Source organism: Natrix helvetica (genome assembly GCF_964273705.1).
Source record: "Natrix helvetica genome assembly, chromosome: W".
Classification (NCBI taxonomy): domain Eukaryota; kingdom Metazoa; phylum Chordata; class Lepidosauria; order Squamata; family Natricidae; genus Natrix; species Natrix helvetica.
Window position 1 is genome coordinate 63,966,601 of NC_138555.1, and position 20,374 is coordinate 63,986,974.

Here is a 20,374-nt window from a genome sequence, read left to right on the forward strand (position 1 = left end):
AACAAAATAAATTAAAGTTTAATTTTTGTGTATTTTTTAATGGACTGCTAAATTGGCCATGCCCACCCAGTCTCATGAACCACCCCCCAACCACGTCCGCCCACCCAATCCCCTAACAGTCTGAGGGACCATGAAGTGGCCCCGTTTAAAAAGTGTGAGGACCCCTGCTTTTGCCCCTTAGGGTGCCCCAACAAAGAATCAGCCAGGATTTCACAGGGCCCCGCTATCTTGACCGTCTCACAGTGACACCAAACCGGAAGTCCCAAGAAGCTTCTTTTGAAGAAGCTTCTTGGATAAGAAGCGAAACGTCTTCAACGAAAAACCAGAAAGTCCAGTTGCCTCTTGAAAAAGCACCCTTTGGGACAACATTACAAGGAAGGACCAAAAATAACCATTTTAATTTCAGAAGTCTTGCAGTTTAAGCAAAAGAAACTACATGGTAATGGCATTCTAATTTGGCTCAGTCAAGTGTTCTGCATGCTAGCCTTCATGTTTGATTCCTTCAATACAGCCACCATGATTAAGCTATGCCTAAGGCTTAAGAGTATCTCTTCTATTATGGCCAAAAACATGGGGTGGTTATGTTGTGGATTTCTAATTCTGTAACCTGCCAGGGTCACCATGTGTGGGTTGGGTGGCCATATAAATTTGTTTAATAAATTAAAAACCCTACCTCCATCATATCCATCCTTTATTTCTCTTGACCTCTGGGTCCTAATACAAGCATGAAAAGCCATCTTTGGTGGAAAGGGAGAAGAGGACCTTTAACAGGTAGGTGGCTACCATGCTAATGTAAACCTCTTGCTGAAAGCCACTAGGAAAGTTTGCTAATGTGCTAATGCAGAAACCAGCAAGAAAAGAAAGAAGATAAATGATTGTCTATATAAATGAGTTACTAACTACCTCAGGAAAGTCCTAAATGTTCAAAATCTTGGAGAAAATCAATAGGTAAATACATCTCTGCCATCGGTAAATGTCAGAATCGTGGTGAAGACAGACAGGCAAAACTGATGCTGAAAGTTGTCATTATTTTATTCACTTCAGTATTGCACAGCACAATGATGTGATTGAAGAAAAGGAAAGTATGACCTTCAGCTACAGCAGGGGTGTCAAACTCAAGGCCTGCGGGCCGAATCCGGCCCACAGGGTTCTTAGATCTGGCCCACAGGGCCACCCTGAAAACAGCGAAAGACCGGCCCGCGCTGCCTCTGCCAGCGAAAATGGAGCTCGGGGGGTTGCAAATGGGTTGCAGGAGGCCATTGCAGCCTCCTGAGCTCCGTTTTAGCTGGCAGAGTGATGTGGCTGCCACGGGTGCCCCTGACACAAGTGACATCAAGCTGGCCACACCCCACCCTGCCCCCAAGGTCAAACACAACCCTGATGTGGCCTTCAATGAAACTGAGTTTGACACCCCTGAGCTACAGTCAATCTGAATTGCTTGAGAAATGAAGCAATTTGCCACCTCTGGTCTAGGTATTTCTAATAAAATATTTACAAGAGAAAGGAGCAGGTAATCTGGGTCATGAGCTAAAGTACAAAAGTTAAACTGAACATTCAGAGATAATTCCAAGGAAGTAATCCAAGATATGACCTTAAGACCTCCAGGGTCAATAGGTAGCTTGCCAATACTGTATCCCTTTTAAAATTGTGTATTAATATTGTCCAAAATAAATTACTTCCAAATGGTTGCTCCATGTCTTACTAGATATATTTGTAGAATACAGGGGATTAATACATTCTTTTCCTCAGGGATCTGTTCCTATACAGTTTGGGAACACAAAAAAACTAGTCCAGATTTCAAAAGGTGTTTAGATGTGATCTTCTTGATTTTTAGGTAACAACATCCTAGTTTGGTTTATTATATCAAGACAAGTGCAGTCCTATATTTCATTCTCCCCAAAGATACCCCAAAAGTGTGAGGTAAAAAGCTTTCAATTCTAAAATGCCCAGCTCTGCAGCTGCCCCGCAAAATGGTGGATCAGGATCCTCCTCAACAGCCAATTTTTATCTCAACTGTTCATATTATTATGGGAGTAAAATAGGAAGAAGCCAAGAGGAGCAGGAATTACCCTATCATCCCACACAGATATCACAAGAGCATCATGGAAAGGTGAAGTGATCACATCAAAGAAAAACTGCACTCCTGGAGTGACTGATCTGAGGCAAAGTCCTTGTCCATTCATCATGAAGGTTGGGAGCTGATCACTCTGGAATACTTAGGGGAGTCCCTTCCCACAACCTTGAAATCCTACATCATCTTTGCCCGTTTAGCAGCATCTAAGGCAGCCATATTGCATGAGGCTGAAACCAAGTGAATTAAGCTGATGAAACTCTTGGTGATAGCAATGGGGGAACAAACCCATAGAATCAAGCGAGTCCGGCGTATCCTCACAGGACTGGAAAGCAGAAAAACAAAAATGAATGGGGTGGAAAAATGTCCAACATGTTCTTCAGTCCTAAAGCCTCCCCTCCCCTCAGCTTTCTGTCCTCACTTTCTGGCCCTTCACCGAAACACAACAAGTACAACATGCAGTAGAAGAGTTCATTACCGGCACACATAATGAACAGAACAGGCTGAAAGGAGAGGAAGGAGAAACTACATCAGATCAAACCAGGCAAGAAGTGGCAGCCAACAGAAGCCAGGTTAAATCAGATGATCTTTATGAGGACATCAGCTGGGATTGCATGACAAATCATGATGACTTTATGGAAACATCTTTCTATATAAAACACCTATATTAAAAAATAACATCTATATTACAAAATAACCTGAAGCATACTATATGATAAAAATATCTCAGAATGCACAAAATTCATAAAAACAGCAGTCGGTTAACTTTTCAGGAAAGAGATGGCTTGGATTGCCATCTGACCAACATGGAAGAAGGAAAGCAAATTGTACCTGTTAGATTCGGGCAACGAGAGAACAGACTTCAGACAATAGTGACAAACAGCTCTTTATTTATTATGTAGTAGTGATCCAGCTTGCTATGGGGTCGTGCAGCTCCCCTTTTATAGGGATCTGGCAGACCTCCCGTCCAATCAGAACAACCCCTTGTTCCCGCCCTAGTGGCGGACCTGAGTGGAGACTACAGCAGTTTATGCAAATATCTAACACTGGTTGAACCGGGGCGCCGGTAGCCACAGCCACTCCGTCTTGGAGGGGTTGAGCTTGAGTCTGTTGTCCCCCATCCAGACCCGAACGGCTTCCAGGCACCGGGACATCATTTCGACGGCCTCGTTGGGGTGGTTCGGGGTGGAAATGTACAGCTGCGTATCATCAGCGTACAGGTGGTATCCAACCCCAAAACCACGAATGATCTCACCCAGCGGCTTCATATATGTGTTGAACAGGAGGGGCGAGAGGACCGACCCCTGCGGCACCCCACAAGTGAGCGGCCTCAGGGTCGTCCTCTGCTCCCCTGCCAACACGCATTGCGTCCGGTCGGAGAGGTAGGAGCAGAACCACTGCAAAACGGTGTCTCCCACCCCCACCCCCTCCAGCCGGCGCAATAGGATACCATGGTCGATGGTATCAAAAGCCGCTGATAGGTCTAATAGGACCAGGATAGAGGAACACCCCCTATCTCTGGCCCTCCAGAGATCATCCACCAACGCGACCAAGGCCGTCTCCGTGCTGTGACCGGGCCGGAAACCGGACTGGCGCCGGTCTAGATAATCGATTTCCTCCAGGTGACATGGGAACTGTTGTGCCACCACACTCTCTACAACCTTCGCTAAAAAGGGAAGGTTGGAGATGGGACGATAATTAGCTAGCTCCGCCGGGTCCAGAGAAGGCTTCTTGAGTAAGGGCCTCACCACCGCCTCTTCAAGGCAGCCGGTAAGGACCCCTCACCCAATGAAGCGTTCACTAGCCCCAGGAGCCAGCCTCGTGTGACCTCCCAGGATGCCAGTACAAGCCAGGAGGGACACGGGTCCAATAAACATGTAGTGGCTCGCAGTCGCCCACGCAACCTGTCCATATCATCGGCGGCAACAGAGTCAAACTCCTCCCAGAGTGGTCCCTCAAGACTCGCTTCTGACGTCCCCCTTGGTCCACTGAAGGGGACCCATTCACTCCGGATCTGAGCGATTTTGTCCTGCAGATATTCCCCAAATTCCTCTGCTCTACCCTGCAAGGGGGCTTCCCGCGGCCTCTGTAATAGGAGGGAGTGGGTCACCCGAAACAGGGTGGCAGGGCGGTTGTCTGCGGACGCAATAAGAGCGGCACAATGTTGACGTTTGGCCGCTCTTAATGCCACAAGGTAGGTCCGTAAATAGGCTCTTACCTGTGAATGGGGCTCTGCATGGCTGGAGGGAAGTTTCGCAGCGGCTTTTCCTCTCCCCGCTTGCGCGAAGGGCATCTGCGCTGCTGGCGCCGTCCGCCGCTTGGGTTTTTTTTCCAAAGCACGGAGGATGGATGCCGCTCTGGAAGTACCCTCTATGGTTGTGGGCTGCAGATTGTACAACCATAGAGCGTACTTCCAGAGCGGCATCCATCCTCCGTGCTTTGGAAAAAAAACCCAAGCGGCGGACGGCGCCAGCAGCGCAGATGCCCTTCGCGCGAGCGGGGAGAGGAAAAGCCGCTGCGAAACTTCCCTCCAGCCATGCAGAGCCCCATTCACTCACCTAGGGGCATTCCGAAGGCACCGAGCCGCAGGAGGCGGAGGGCGGCGAAGAGGCGCTCGCGTTGCTTGGTGCCTTCCGGGTACTGCTAGGTCGGTCAGCGGCACTATACACGGCTGGAAAGGGGGGTTGCCGGGCGGCTGCTCATAAGTTTGGTCACCTCATGGCTGCTGCATTGCTGCTGCGACAGCACAACACAGCCATTCGACCCTGAGGCTGTGCCCGGCTCTTCGGGAACCCTTCACAAGGGAGCAGCCGCCCAGCAACCCAAAAATAATAAGCCCTCCCCTTTAATAAGCCCAAGGCCATATTTCGTGGGTCAAAAAAATATAAGCCCCTGGCGTATTTTCGGGGAAACACGGTAGATGAATAGTAGATGCATAGTAGGACGATAGGGGCGAAAGATGGTAGGGGGTAATCCAGCAGGTACACACCGACAGTCCGCTGGAAGCAGATGGACACAGCCAGATATCAGCAGGGCCGATAATCGGTGGATGGTCACCGAGGAGCGAATGGGCACAACCATGGCAGGCAGCTGGCAGGAGGCCGATGAATCCTCTGCCAACCTGGCATTAAGCCTCCTGCCAGTCCCCAGGGCGAGCCCTGTCCTGCCCCCGGTGCCACAGGTCTCCCTCCTCCTGCCAAAACTCCGGCGCGAACCTCCAGCGTCTGGTTCCCTTCAGTTCATTGTGGAGGCCAATGGGAGTGGGAAAATTTACTGAATGCAACTGTATTATTCATTAAAAATGAGAAATCACCCCAATGGTGCCTTCTCACCAAAACATTTCGAATTAAGAGAGAGAACCAAAGAGAGAATTTCATAACAAAATTGGCGTGAAAAGACCTGAAGTGAGGTTGTGGTTTTGAGAAAACAGAAGGAGTGGAAAGTTGGGATGGGGTTAGCAATGCAATGATGTGACAACTCCAAAGAGACATTTTTGTGACACTCAACCGTGAGTTGTAATACACTCTCAAGATCCGGTTTCCTATTAAGTCAATACTCTTATGGCTTTCTCCACCTTTCACCATAGTGCTAAGGGAGGCAGGGGCAGAAAATTAAAATGGGAATTAAAAGTATTCAGTTCTACCTCAACTCCCCTCCAATGTTCCCTCTAAGCTGCGCAGATGCGCAGGTGGCAAGAAAACGCTGCGCAGCAGTTTCCAACTGCTGCGCAGTGATTTTCACAGGCAGTGTATTTGCTATAAAGATCTTCGGGGCCGCGCTGAGACAGGTTGCCACTAACGCACGTGATCCTGGCCCTTCGCTGCAGAATCGAAGCAAGTTCTGAGAGGTTGCAAAACCCGAACAACAAAAGGAGTTGAGGAGGACAAAGTAGGGAGAAGTTGAGGGAGGTAGAAGAAAAGAGGGCAATTGGGGAGGAGGGGAATGGGGAGAGAGAGAGAGGGAGCAGCCACAGCTTTGTGTCGCACGTGGGCCTTTTGCCCAGAGAGCCGGAGAAACGCAGCCGGCGGGGGAATCCAATCTCCCTCGGCGCCGGCAGCCACCTTGACCACCCTCTGCTCTGCTTTGTGCAGGAACCCGACCGCTTCCTCTCGTCTGGGCGGCCTCCTTCCACACTAGCTCCTCCTCCAGCAGCAAAGAGGATTATTATCAGATTCTGGGAGTGCCTTGCAGCGCCAGCCAGAAGGAGATCAAGAAGGCCTATTACCAGGCATGGCCGCTTCTCAGAGGGGATGGGGGGGCGGGGGGTGTCTGACCATAAGGGGGCAAATAGCACTGGCCAGTAGAGCCCTCTCCTAACCAGCTTGCATGCGAGTCTTTTTCCTGTCCGGCTTTAGGGCTGGCATTGTGTCCTGCCCCCTTCTCAACCCTGCCTTCATCATTTGGGGCTAGTAATTGCTTAAAATATGGTTTCCTTTATATTTCTGTTCATTCCATGTACTCAGAAGTAAAGGAGTGGTAAAATAAACGGCAACCTCCCATTGTGACAGATTTTGTCATAAGAGTAGCGCTTGGGGAATCCATTCTGTAATATTGGATTATTATGACATTCCCAGGCTGATTTCTAAGTGTTTGCTGCAGAACCAAAGGAAAGGAGGGGGCTGACCTTGCATGTGGGCACAAGCCCCAGAGCACTTCACTGGCTACTTGCGGGCAAATTGCTGGAATAGGAAGAGCTGTATCTGATCCAGCAAGGCTGCTGTTGTGTTCTTTGGCTACTATTGCTGACGAAGGCCACTGAGATTTACTCTGTTGCTTTAAACCCTCTTTTGTTTAATTCGGCTTTTTCAAGGCCATTACTTCTAAGGATTCTGAACTGCACTATAAATGTCCCCTCTCCTTGTTTCTTCTCTCACAGTCCTGTATATCTCTTCCATATGAAATCCTCCCAGAAAGACTTTCTCTGCTGCACTGGAAGCATATTCTAACTTTCACATCACGTTTGTCTGGGTTGTGTATGCTTTAACAACACCCCAGCCTCAAAATTATAATGTTATTTCCCCTCATAAAGGTGGGAGGGAGAGGGAATGGTTCTGTGTGAGTGGTAGTCATACACGAGTGCACGTGTATTTGTGCGAGCAATGGGCGCACGTAACTGCTGGTCACATAAATGGAGCTTTGAGCAAGAGTGCCTGGCACTTGTGCAAGTAGAGCTGTGTGCATGTGCTTGCCCGTTTGCACAGCCCAGTTCCAAACGGGCCTGAGCCCAGTAGTGGGCTGTGTCCTGGGGTTGGGGATCCCTGGTTTACAAGGTGAAAGGATTTTTAAAATGTGGAGGTAATGCAAACATTTTGTGCCTGCAATGAAAAAAAATGAAACTTTGGTTTTGTTTTTGCTAATTAGATAGGTTTGTTGTTATAGCAATGGGTAGTACATACTGTTGTGTAAAAGTAAAAAAGTTGAGGTTGTAATGTTAACTTCTACTGTGCTAAAGAGTAAAGGCAGTAGGTGCCTTTCTCTTTCCTTTCCCCTCTTTACACCGTATTTTCTTTTCTTTCCTCCTCCTCCTAGTTTTCTATTACTTTTTTTTAATTCCTCTTTGTATTTTATATTTTGATAAACTAATAAAAATGTGAAACAAGAAAAAAAACTGTGGAGGTAATACAACAATATGCTCCTCCAATCTGAAGACCAAAGTGATGATAAATCTGAATCTATATCCCTTTTCAATGCAAGACTGAACCGGATTACAGTTTGAAGGAGGAGGATCTAAATCAGGGGCGTCAAACTCGATTTCATTGAGGGCCACATCAAGGTTGTGGGCATGGCTAGCTCAATGTCACTCGAGTCGGGAGTGCCTATGGTGGCCCAAGTGCTCTGCCAGCAAAAATGGGCTCCCAAGCTCCGTTTTTGGCTGCGACGGCCTCCTGCAACCCGCTGCCAGTGAAAACAGAGCTTGAGGGGGCTGCGCGCAGCCCTTGCGAGCTCCATTTTTGCTGGCAGAAGCACCAAAGGGCAGTCATTTGTTGCTTCCAGGGTGGCAGATCTAAGCACCCTGTGGGCCGAATCTGGCCCCTGGGCCTTGAGTTTGACTCCCCTGATTTACCTCCTCTATTCTTTCCTCTGCTCCTTCTAGTTGCTGCACTATTTTCTGAATTTTTTGTTCATTTTCCATTATTGTTTGTTTACAGTTTTCTACTCTTACATCTGTATCATGCATCAGGTCTATCATCTCCCTATGATTCCTTATCATTGAAGCATCAATACTATTTCTTTTTGCAATGTGTTAGTTTTTCCCTGTTGTAATATTTTACTTTAATTTGATGGGCCAAACATTACTCAATAATCCACCACTAATCCACCAAAATACCAATGTCCCAGTTATCCAAAGGTGCCAAAAAAAAACAATATTAAAAGAATTTCATTCAGTCCCAGAGCTGGTCCTCAAAATCCAAATCTTCTAATTTGATCTGTTTACAGGGTGGCCCCGTGGGCCAGGCCTAAACACCCGCCAGGCCGGATCCGGCCCCCGGGCCTTGAGTTTGAGGGCCTTGAGTTTGACATCCTTGATCTAAGTAGAGGAGAGTCATTCTACCCATTGCTATTTAGAACAGTGTTTTTCAAAGTTGGCCACTTTAAGAGGTATGGATTTCAACTCCCAGAATTCCCTAGCCAGGATTACATCAGTACCTAAATTTGACAGACAAATAAATAAATAAACCGCATTCAGCTCTATTTCCCAAGCCGATACCTGTGGAGATGTAGCCAATGGGAGACCACATCAAGGCTCATGTTCAGCTGAAACCAGAGGGCAGACTCTGGATAGAGCATAGCCAGGTTCACCAGCAGACACATGGTAGTACAGCGGTCAGTCAGCATGTCCAGCATGGCACCAAAGCAGGTGCCTAGGAGAAAAGCCATAGGTTAGGAGAGGAACAGTGCTTGGGGTTTTTGGGTGGTTCATTTGTGCCTTTTAGTATAATTTTATTAATTAAAAAGCCAACAGGAAACAAGAACACAGAAAAAGGGGAAAACATACACATAATCATAGCAACATAATATCCAACTCCAACTTATTTATCCTTTTTAAAAAAAATAATATTAATGCTGTTGTATACGTTCCACACTGAAGTGAGGACTGAAACAAGAGTTTCAAAAGACACTGCATGTCCAATACAGGTAGTCCTTGAGTTACGACGGTTCACTTGGCAGCGGTTCAAAGTTACACCACCCCCACAAGTACTCACGACAGTCTCAAAGTTACGAATGTTGCAGCACCACGGCAGTCGTTCACCCTTATGACGAACCACAGAGACACTGCAACATCCCCCCCCCCCCCCGGGACCTAACAGGCACAGGCCCTGCTATGCTAGCCCACTGGCTCCTCCCCACTCCGTTACCAATCGCTAACTTACCGTTCAAAGATCCAGAGTTCCAGAACAGGCTGACCGGTCCTTCTGTGTCAAGTGAGCTGTCTCGTCTCCAGCCTCTGGCTGCAGGCTTTGTACAGCCAGTGTGGTTTCTTTGTCAGCTCCCGGTGTGCCAAAAGTGGAATGGTGAGAGCAGAGGCAGAGAAGGACGAGTGCAGGACACCTGATCCATTTTTGGAGCACCGGGCAGTCTTGGTGAGTCTGGAGGAGCGTGAGATTGTGCCTTCGAAGGCCTTTGTAAAAGCTTTTGATGCAGAGAACAGAGGCTTGAACAAGCGGAAATCAAACCCCCAAAGGCTTCTGTTCTCTGTGCCAAATGCTTATGAAAAGGGATGGAAGGCTTTGGGGGGCACGATCTCATGCTCCTTCGGGCCTCCGTCTCTTTGCAAAAGCTTTTGGCGCAGAGAACAGAAGCCTTTGGGGTCATGATCTCACACTCAATTCAGGCCTCTGTGCTCCGCGTCAAAATCTTTTGCAAAAGGGCGGAGGCCTTTAGAGGCACAATCTCGTGCTCCTTCAGACCAGTGGTGAAATCTAAATTTTTTCCTACCAGTTCTGTTGGCGTGGCTTGGTTGGTTGGTTGGGGTCATGTGACTGGGTGGGCGTGGCTATGTATTCATGTGACTGGGGGGGGTTTAAAAAAAGACAGAGACAAAGTCCTGCTGGAGCAAGGGGTTGGACTAGATGACCTCCAGGTGCCTTCCAGCCCTGGATTGCTGTGCTCTTTCAAGGTATACTCTGAAGCTGCGTCTAGTGTCAGGTTTGTGGTCCTTCCTCCCACTCCTTCCTTTCTCTCTCTCTCTCTCTCCCCCTCCTCCCTTTCTTTCGCGGCACCCCCCCCTCCCGTTTTTGGCCTAGCAGGCCTCAGGGAAGCCTCCTGGGAACAAAAAAGGACCCAAAATGCTAAAACAAAGTTTAAAAAAAGTTCCTACCATCGCGCAGTGACAGCTGATTGTCAGATTTTTTTTTTTTTACTTTGCTAAGCATGTTTTTGCTACCAGTTTGGGTGAACGATAGCATTTTTTACTACCAGTTTGGGTGAACCGGCCCAAACCGGTAGCATTTCACCCCTGCTTCAGACTCACCCGAGGCTGCCTGGTGCTGCAAAAGCAGATTGGGTGTCCTGCACAGGCAGTCTCAGCAAGTCAGACAAGCTGAGCAGAGCACGCTTCTCCCGCTTTCTGCCTCTGCTCTCACCGCTCTGCTTTTGGAGCACTGGGAGTAGGCAAAGAAAACAAGGCAGAGAGGCTAGAGAGGAGACAGCTCACTTGATCAAGATCTTAAGTAAGTGAGTCTCCATAGGCCCAGTGCGGTGGGGCAGGATTGGGGGGGGGGGGCATGAGATATCTCAGTGGATTGCAGGAGGCCTTGGGTGGTCAGAAGCACTAGCCCCCCCCCCCCCTTCCATATTGAGATATCTCATGTGCACTTAACAACCTGTGCATTTGATTAGCGAATGCATTGCGTAAAGCAGGGAGGGAATCACATTAATTTGATGTGATCCAATTAATAAACCCTTGGGTTATGAATGTAATTGACAGGCTCTATTACAATCATAACCAGAGGATTACCTTATTATCATTAAGAAAAATGACCATGCTCAGCTTGGCACTGTAGTTCTTGAGGTCTTGGACCCAAACTCCCATAATTCCCTAGCTAGCTAGGTTGTCAAATTGCTTTTGACTTGGTGGATCAACATGTCTTTTGTTCCAGGCAGCTCAGTAAAAAAATAGCCAGAGCTGCTGGGTTGAGTTATATCTTGATAAGTAATGTAAACATGATTTGTGTTGCAGAAAGCTGTTAATTTGTTTTTTTCCCCAAGTCAAGAATTTCAAGAGGGGAGTTGAAAATTTTTGGAGACCAGCATAACAGATCCAAAGCAGGGGTGAAATGCTACTGGTTCGGGCTGGTTCTCCTGAACTGGTAGTTAAAAAATGCTTTAAAAAGTAAAAAACAGTTCCAACAATCAGCTGTGCCGTGCAATGTCGGAACTTTTTTTTAGTTTTCTTTAGCATTTTTTACTACCTATTCTCCCCCCCCCAGCAAAAAAATGCTATTTTTTAAAAAAAAGCTGTGCAACAATCAGCTGTGCCTGATTGTCTGTGAGATTCCTGCTTCTTGCAGGGGCCATTTTGTGTGAAATCCAGCTGCTTTTACATTGTGTGTGAGTCAGTTGTGCAGCCATGCCAGCCCAGTCACATGACCACCAAGCCATACCCACAGAACCAGTAGGGAAATTTTTTGAATTTCACCACTGATCCAAAGGTACAAATGGAAGTATAACTTAAATCAGCTTAATTATTTTATTAATCCATTACTTGGTTATTTAATTAGGGATAAGATAAAAGAAGCCATAAGAAAGGAACCCAGCCAAGCCATTTTAAAATCTTACTTTCAGATATTACAGCTTTTTACAGAGACTTTGTCTTTCATGTTCACATCTACATTTTATTTTATAGATTCTGCTTTATTTGAGTTTTTAGACTGCAAGAGTTCTTAATTTATATGTTATGATTCAGTAAATCCCAATAGCTAAATGTTATAGCAAATCCTTGTTTAAATCAAACAATGAATCAAACTATCACCTACAGGAATATAAATTAAGTGGAAAAAAGGTGGTAAAATCTAGCATTCATATTTTGATATAAATACTAGAGGCCGAATCCTCACCCCGCATACTTGAGGGTAAGGTTTGCGCTGTCTTGATTTACATGTGATTGAACTAAATGTTTCTAAATAGGAAATACTCCCCAGCTATAGAGAATTCCCAGACAATCCCTTCTAAAGCAACCAAACAACACTATGATGTAACACCCCCCCCCCCCCAAAAAAAAACAGATTTGGGAAGAGGGCAGAGGAGAGCATGAACAACAATCTTCTAGTCAACTAAAAAACATATTGAGATTGCTTCACTGTAGTAACCAACCACAATGATATGCCAGTTCTCTTTTGGGAAAGAGTCAAGGGCTTAATGGTGGATCGCATATTTTAAAGATGAAACTTGCAAGATCAACTTCAGCTAAAAAGGATCAGGTCCCCCAGTTGAGAGCTGATGATGCTCTCTGAGGTAAAGCAAGAAGCATGGAGTTTGACACCCAAGACTTTGTCCTAGACCAGCGATGGTGAACCTTTTTTGGCTCGCGTGCCATAAGTGGGGGGAGCGCAGGGGGGGTCGTGTGCGGGTGTGCCGCACCCATAATGCAATGCGCGACCCCCCCAGTGCGCATAAGCACACTACAGGCGCGACCCCCCATTTTTTGCATGCTTTTTTCACCTTTATAGGAGCCTGGGGAGGGTGAAAACAGCCTCCCTCGCCCCCCCGGAGGCTTCAGGGACCTTCAGGATGCTTCCCTGAAGCCACCGGAGCAGTCAAAACGACCCTCCGAGAAAACTGGAAGTGACATCTGGTTTGCTCAGAAGGTCGTTTTGAGAGCACTGTTGGCGTTGGAAGACACTCCCTAGGGAACGCCAGCCCCGTATTGAGTAATAAACTGCTAGAACAGCGTAAATCAGCTGTCTAGCAGTTTGAAAACTCCCCCCTTGGGAAAAGAAGGGGGGGTGAGCAGACGGGTGAGGGCACAGCTCCCCAGGACCCCCAGGAGTGAACCCGGAGTACGAAGGGTCAGAGCTCCCTAGAAGCCCGACATAGCTCCTCATCCGGGAATCTTCTGCTTTTGCAGAAACGAAACGTCACAACCACCCTTGCTGCCAATGTTTAGATTTATATTTGAAAGATACGCAGGCAGAGCAAAACAGGAGCGAAGATAATTGTAAGTACAAACCTTAATTCCGGAGTAATATACTTCCCTCTGTGAAGACAAAAGGACTTAAAGATTGCGATTGAATAATAAAGGGTGTGTCAAAAGTGAACTTAAAAGGGGCAGCATTTGTTAACTGCCTGTTAACGATGTTAAAAGACTCAAGAGTTTAAGATCAAAGAAAACAGTACTGGCTAACAAACATGGGGGAATAGGTGGACTTTTTGGACTTAATAAACTGGCTGCTGAAAAGTTTGCTTGAATATTTCGAAATGGCTTCAAAGCAAACAAAACCAAGCGCTTCTAAAAGCGCTGGCAATTCCCCAGCCCAGACACCTAGATTACAATCTTTATTACCCCCAGTAGAAACAAAAACTCTGACACTCGAAGATCTCCAAAAGGCATTAAAGGATCAAGCCGTTGTCTTGCAGGAAAGGATTTCAAATGCTTTTAGAGACGTCTCTGAAGAAATGTCTGGAATTAAGGATTTAATCCAAACCCGTAATCAACAGATTAGGGAGGACATTGTAGATGCATTTAAGGGTTTACTTGGTTATGTAACATCTCTGGATGAGAAGGTGGAAGAAATTAATCAGTCTAACATCAAGTTGGAGAATAAAGTTGAGGAGGCACAAAGTAAAATTGATAAATCAGAGGCAGAAGTTACAATGATACAATATAGAACAATGGAATTTGCTTTAAGAATAAGGGGTTTGAAAGAACAGAACCAGGAAGATTTGAGAGATATTTTTGCCAAAGCTTTTGCCCAATTAACTGGTGAACCAAAGGTGGACTGTGCCTGGCAGATCAATAAAATTTACTGTGTTAATTCATGGATTGCCAGACAGAGAAAACTACCAAGAGATATTGTAATTTATTTTGTCACCAGGAAAACCAGGAATGAAATACTGCAAGCAACTGATAAAAATAAGTTACAAGTGGCAGGACAAGATGTGGTAGTATTGAAGGAAATCCCCCCAAAAATGTTGAGATCCAGAAAGGATTATGCATTCTTAGTGGATGAACTTAAAAGTCGCCAGATTCAATTTAGATGGGAGGCCCCAGTCGGATTGGTGGTGAATTATCAAGGACAAAGATATCGTCTTAACACAGTTTGGAAAGCAAGAGATTTTTATAGCAATGTATTAAAGGCTGGATACCCCCCATCCCCAGGACCTAAAGGAAGAAAAGAAATAGGCGAGACCAGACAACATGATATTCAGGTACAAGAGGGAGCTGCTCAAGCTCTGGATTTACCTGAGGAGACAGAAGAAATTATGGAACAAAGACAAACTCGAGCAGCCACTAAACGTAAAGAGCAAGAATTAAAAATGCAGCAAACCCAGACAATAATGCAAGAAATTACAAACACGAATTCAGAAGCTGGGGGTGGGGTGGGGGGGGCAAGACCGAAGGTGAAATCTCAACAAGATTTCCAGGCAGCTCTTAGAAAGCTTCAGGGAGCTGAAGATGACAATTAAATTTCTAACCTGGAACGTTAATGGTTTAAATTCACCACAAAAAAGGAAAAAAATATTTCACTACTTGAAACAATTTAAAAACGATATAATTTGCTTGCAAGAAACTCATATTAGAATACAGGATCAGAAATACTTGATGAATGCAAGATTGGGATCATACTTTGTGGCATCTGCTCCAGAGAAGAAAAATGGTATAGTTATATACTTAAGAAAAGACTTAAAGGCTGAATTAATCGAAGCAGATCCTCAAGGAAGATATATTGCAATTGAATTATTAATAGAAGGAAAGAAAATACTCTTAACTGGAGTATATGCTCCCAACCAACAACAAGAAAAATTTTATAAATTGCTCCATACTAAATTAACACAATGGGATTATAGATCGTGCATACTATTGGGTGATTGGAATGGAGTAATGGACACTACCAAAGATAAGAAGAGACTACTGCAAAATACTCCAACACAAACAAGACTACCTAAATCTTTTTTTGAGTTGATGGATGATATGGAACTGAGAGACATTTGGAGAGAACGGAATGTTAAAGAACGGGACTTCACATTCTTCTCCGATAGGCATCAATCCTTTTCCAGAATTGATTTTATACTAATTACAAATGATTTACTTTCTAGGGTGAAGAAGACGAAGATATGCTCGAGAACTCTAACAGATCATAATCCAGTTTGGATGGAATTGGAATATAGAGAGGGATCTAGGAGATCTTGGAGGTTAAATGAGAATTTATTTAGATATGAGAGAAACGTTATAGAATGTAAAAAATTATTGAAATAATATTTTGCTTTTAACATGCATAAGGGGACATCGATGGAAATGGTGTCTTAATAAATCTGAATAATTTATATAGGCATAGATGGGAAAAACGAAGGGAATTAGAAGAAGAAATAAAAAAGAAGGAGCAGGAGTTAATATCTAATCCAGACGACAAGAAGATAAGAGAAGCAATTACTTTACTGCGAGGACAGTTCAGTATGTTGATGTCAGACCAAGTAGCCACAAATCTGATATACGCTAAACATAACACTTTTTGTAATGCAAATAAACCAGGTAGATGGCTAGCATACATGTTAAGGAAAAAACAAAAATCTCGTACTATAGAGAAAGTAGAATACAAAGGTAAAGACGTTTATCAACAGGATATGATTAAAAAGGCCTTCTCAGAATATTATACTAGATTGTACGCTGGTGATAAAATACAAGGTTTAGATATAGATAGATATCTGGAGAAAGAGAAAATACCTATATTTACAGATAAACAAAGGGAAAGGCTGAATCAACTTGTAACCACAGAGGAAATTCTCCAGGTAATTAAGCAATTAAAAATTGGGAAGGCCCCAGGTACAGATGGATTGACAGTGGCTTATTATAAAAAGTTACAATTAGAAATGGTAGATCCTCTTAAGGAATTATTTAACAAAATTCAAATGGAGGGAAGCGTACCGCCATCTTGGAGAACAGCCTTTATTTCCCTGATTCCGAAAGAGGATCAGGATCACACTCAGCCAAAAAACTATAGGCCTATTTCATTACTTAATACAGATTATAAAATCTTTGCTAAAGTATTAGCAAATAGGTTGATGTCAATTGTACAACAAACGATTCATAATGATCAATCCGGTTTTATACAGGGGAGACAAATGAAAAGTAATGTTAGACAAATTGTTAATATATTGGAATATTTGGGGAAGAACAACCAAGTCCCCGCAGCGCTTTTATTTTTAGACGCGGAGAAAGTATTTGATCGAGTGAATTGGCAATTTTTAATAAAAATAATAGAAAGGATGCATTTTGGAGAGTACTTCACACAATCTATCAAGGCAATATACCAGAAACAGACAGCACGAATTATAGTTAATGGTAATTTAACAGAACCTTTCAAAATTGAAAAAGGAACAAGACAGGGGTGTCCCCTGTCTCCAGTATTTTTTATCTTAACCTTGGAGTTATTGTTGAATAGAATACGTGGGTCAGATGACCTACAGGGAATTAAGATTGGGCATTATGAATATAGAGTACGAGCATTTGCGGATGACTTGGTTGTAACTTTAACCCAACCGGGGAAATCAGCTATAGGTCTAATGAACATAATTAATCAATATGGTCAAGTATTTGGGTTCAAAATGAATCTAGGAAAAACAAAGATGATAGTTAAAAATATGACCACAAATCAAAAAGAAGAACTACAAAGAGCAACAGGATGCGAGATAGTAGAAAAGGTTAAATATTTAGGAGTCTACATTACAACCTCAAATGGGAAATTATATAAGTATAATTATGAACTATTATGGCATAAAATACAGTTAGAGATGAATAAATGGAAAAAATTACAATTGTCATTGTTGGGAAGGATAGCAGCAGTAAAAATAAATGTTTTGCCTAAGTTTCTATTTCTCTTTCAAATGATACCAATACTTAAAAAAAGATGCAAATTTGGAAGAATGGCAGAAAGGTATTAATAACTTTGTCTGGGCAGGGAAGAAATCAAGAGTAAAACTTAAAATAATGCAAGATATAAGGGAAAGAGGAGGTTTGAAAATGCCCAATTTAAAATTATACTATGAAGCAGTAGTTTTAACAACAATTAGTGATTGGATTCATTTAACAGAGGATAGAATTCTGAATATTGAGGGATATGATTTGGTATATGGTTGGCACGGGTATTTAATATATGAGAAGAAGGTGGATAAGAATTTTAAAAGCCATATATTAAGGAATGCTCTATTGCGTGTCTGGAAAAAATACCAATGTAGGTTAAATGATAAGATACCTACATGGGTAGTACCCAGACACGCGATAGAGAATATAAGTATAGAACAAAAACAGGATGTAATTACATACAGAGAACTTCTTAATATAGAGAGAGGTGTACTACAGTTAAAGCCTCTGAATGTACTAAGAGAGGAAGGGGTAACTCAAACCTGGTTCCAGTATGGACAGTTACAAGATAGATGGAAAAAAGATCAGACAATTGGTATCACGCAAAATGAGGATAGTCTGGTAAAACAAATTAGGGACCAGAGTCAAATGCACATAAAAACGTTGTATAATATACTGATAGAAATAGATTCTGAAACAGAGTTAGTTAAAGACTGTATGATAAAATGGGCACAAAATTTCGAAGAGCCAATAATGATGGAAACATGGGAAAAGATTTGGGTAAGAAAGGTAAAATTTACGCAAGCTCAGAATTTGAGAGAGAATTTTTATAAGATGATGTATAGATGGCATTTAGATCCCAAAAAATTATCTTGTATGTATCCGAATTTACAACCTAAATGTTGGAGATGTGATTGTGCTTATGCTACGTATTACCATATATGGTGGACTTGCAAAAAAGTCAAAGCATTTTCGATAAAAATATGGTGGGTTATTCAAAATATACTTTAAAAAAGGATAAAGTTCACCCCCCAGTTGTTTTTGTTAGGTATAATTACAGACTGTACAGTTATAGAGACTAATTTGATTTTGAACTTAATGACGGCAGCAAGATTGTTGGTGGCGCAGTACTGGAAGAGGGAAGAATTGCCTACTATTCAAGAATGGACGCTAAAAGTAATAAATCTAGCAGAGATGGCCAAAATTGCAGCATACTTGAAGGACCACTCAGATGAGAAATACAAGTTCAAATGGAAAAGATGGATTGACTATATTCAAAATAAATATCGGACTAAAAAATTTCAATTAGCTTATGAGTGAAGGAATAAGGAATGTTACAACTTACCTAAAGTTAGCATAACAAAAGGGGAATTAAAGCACAAGAGGAGGTAGGATGTCGAATTCAGTTAGCTTATGTTAGCATATGATTGTTAAACGTTTATATCCTGTATTTTGCTCTGGGAGGTTGGGGGGAGGGAGGGGGGAGGGAGGGAAGGTGAGGGGGCAATATTTGTAAAATTTATTAAAACTTTCAATAAAAAAAAATTAAAAAAATGAACCTCCGAGCAAACCAGAAATCGTTTTGAGTGCTCTGAAGGCTTCAGGGACCTTCAGGATGCTTCCCTGAAGGCTCCGGAGCAGTCAAAACGAACCTCCGAGCAAACTGGAAGTCCATTCCTGAACTTCCGGTTTGCCCGTAGGGCTGTTTTTTTGGGCTCTGGATGCTTCAGGGAAGCTCATGAAGCCTCTGGGGGGGGGGCTCTTTTCACCCTCCCCAGGCTCCTATAAAGCCTCTGGAGCCTGGGGAGGGCGAAAAATGGCTTTAAAAAAGGGTGAACTCAGCTGACAGGGCAGCGCCTCGCATGCCCTGAGAAATGGCTCCGCGTGCCACCTGTGGCATGCGTGCCATAGGTTCGCCACCACTGTCCTAGACCTATGATTGATTGATTGATTGATTGATTCCTTCCTTCTCCCCTCCCCTTTCCACTCTCTTCCCCTTCCTTCCTCCCTCCCTTCCTCTTTTCCTTCCTCTCTTCTTCGCTTCCTTTCCTCCCTCCATCCTTCTCTTGCTCTTACTTTCTTCCCTTCCTTTCCTCCCTCCCTCCTTCCCTTCCTCCCCCTTGTTCCCTTCCACTTCTTCTTCCCTCCCCCCTCTTTTTCCCTTCCTCTCTTCTTCCTTCCCTCTCTCTCTCTCTTTCCCTTCTTCTCTCCCTTTCCCTTCCACTCTTCTTCCAGCCCCCCTTCCTTTCTTCCACCCCCCACCCCGCTATTACCCAGGCATAGCCCAGGCCTACCTTGGTTAAGAGCCCAGGCAGCATGGCCATCAAAGGCATTGAGGAAGCCACTAGAAGAATGATGCCAGCAAGGGGGAGGTTGGCATATAATAAAAAGCAATACAAGTGAAGATTATACGAGCATAACCTGCATAGGAAAGGCAAGCAACGTAAGTCACTGTTCTTCAACTCTGCACCCCACGCAGAGACCAGTTTCCAGCTCCCCAAATTTCAGCTAAATCCACCCTACAATCACCCACAATCCTCTTCCCCACTTTCTTGCTACAATTCCCCAAATTTCTCAAACCCTTGGCTTATCACATTTCTGTCACACAGACACGGAAGATGTTTTAGACACTTTTCGGGGTGGGGGGAGTACTCTCTGTTCAACCATCAGGTAAGTGGTTGCCCTGTTTGGTGGTGTTTTCCCAAAGTTGTGGCTTCCCTTACGGACAGGGTTATCACTGCAAGAGCAATGAAACGGAGGTGAATTAAAGCCATTTTTCTCAACCTTGGGTGACTTTAAAATGTTTGGATGTCCAGACATTTTAAAGTCACCCAAGGTTGAAGAAATACTGAATTAAAATATAAGTCAAACAAAGAGGAAGAGATCAGAACTAGAAGGCAAAAATATAAGCAGTTCCGCCACGTCCACCATTTTGGGACAGGCTGCCCGGCCCGCATCCCATCACTTACCAATGAGGTTGGGAACGAAGAGGAAAATATTATCTTGCTTCATCTTGCTGGCGGCGGTGGCTCTGCACAGATCAGAAATACCCCGCAAAACCAGCCTAGTCCCAAGTCCAAGGCGAGGCTGAGCTCAGGCGACACCCATCGCTACCCTCCCAGGCGCCCCTCCCGTCGCCACAAGCCTCCCTACCTGCTTCGGCCCATCCTTGCCCTCAGCAGATGAGCAAAAAAGCCGCCCACCTTTACAGACGTTCGGGCGATTTACTGTCGCTTCCTGGTCTGGACAGTCTCTGAAGCAAGACACGCCGGGAGAGGGGAGGC

General features: G+C 44.4%; 1 pseudogene across 1 annotated transcript; it reads right to left on the bottom strand.

Annotated features, from left to right (window-relative positions):
* Positions 1–2,248: 2,248 nt before the first annotated feature.
* On the bottom strand, positions 2,249–20,102 carry LOC309400461 (CDP-diacylglycerol--inositol 3-phosphatidyltransferase-like; annotated as a pseudogene). Its single transcript has 6 exons — positions 20,060–20,102; positions 19,385–19,511; positions 8,781–8,934; positions 5,578–5,659; positions 2,493–2,574; positions 2,249–2,396 (listed from the first exon to the last, which is right to left on the bottom strand). The product of its transcript is annotated as a CDP-diacylglycerol--inositol 3-phosphatidyltransferase-like (transcript).
* Positions 20,103–20,374: the final 272 nt, after the last annotated feature.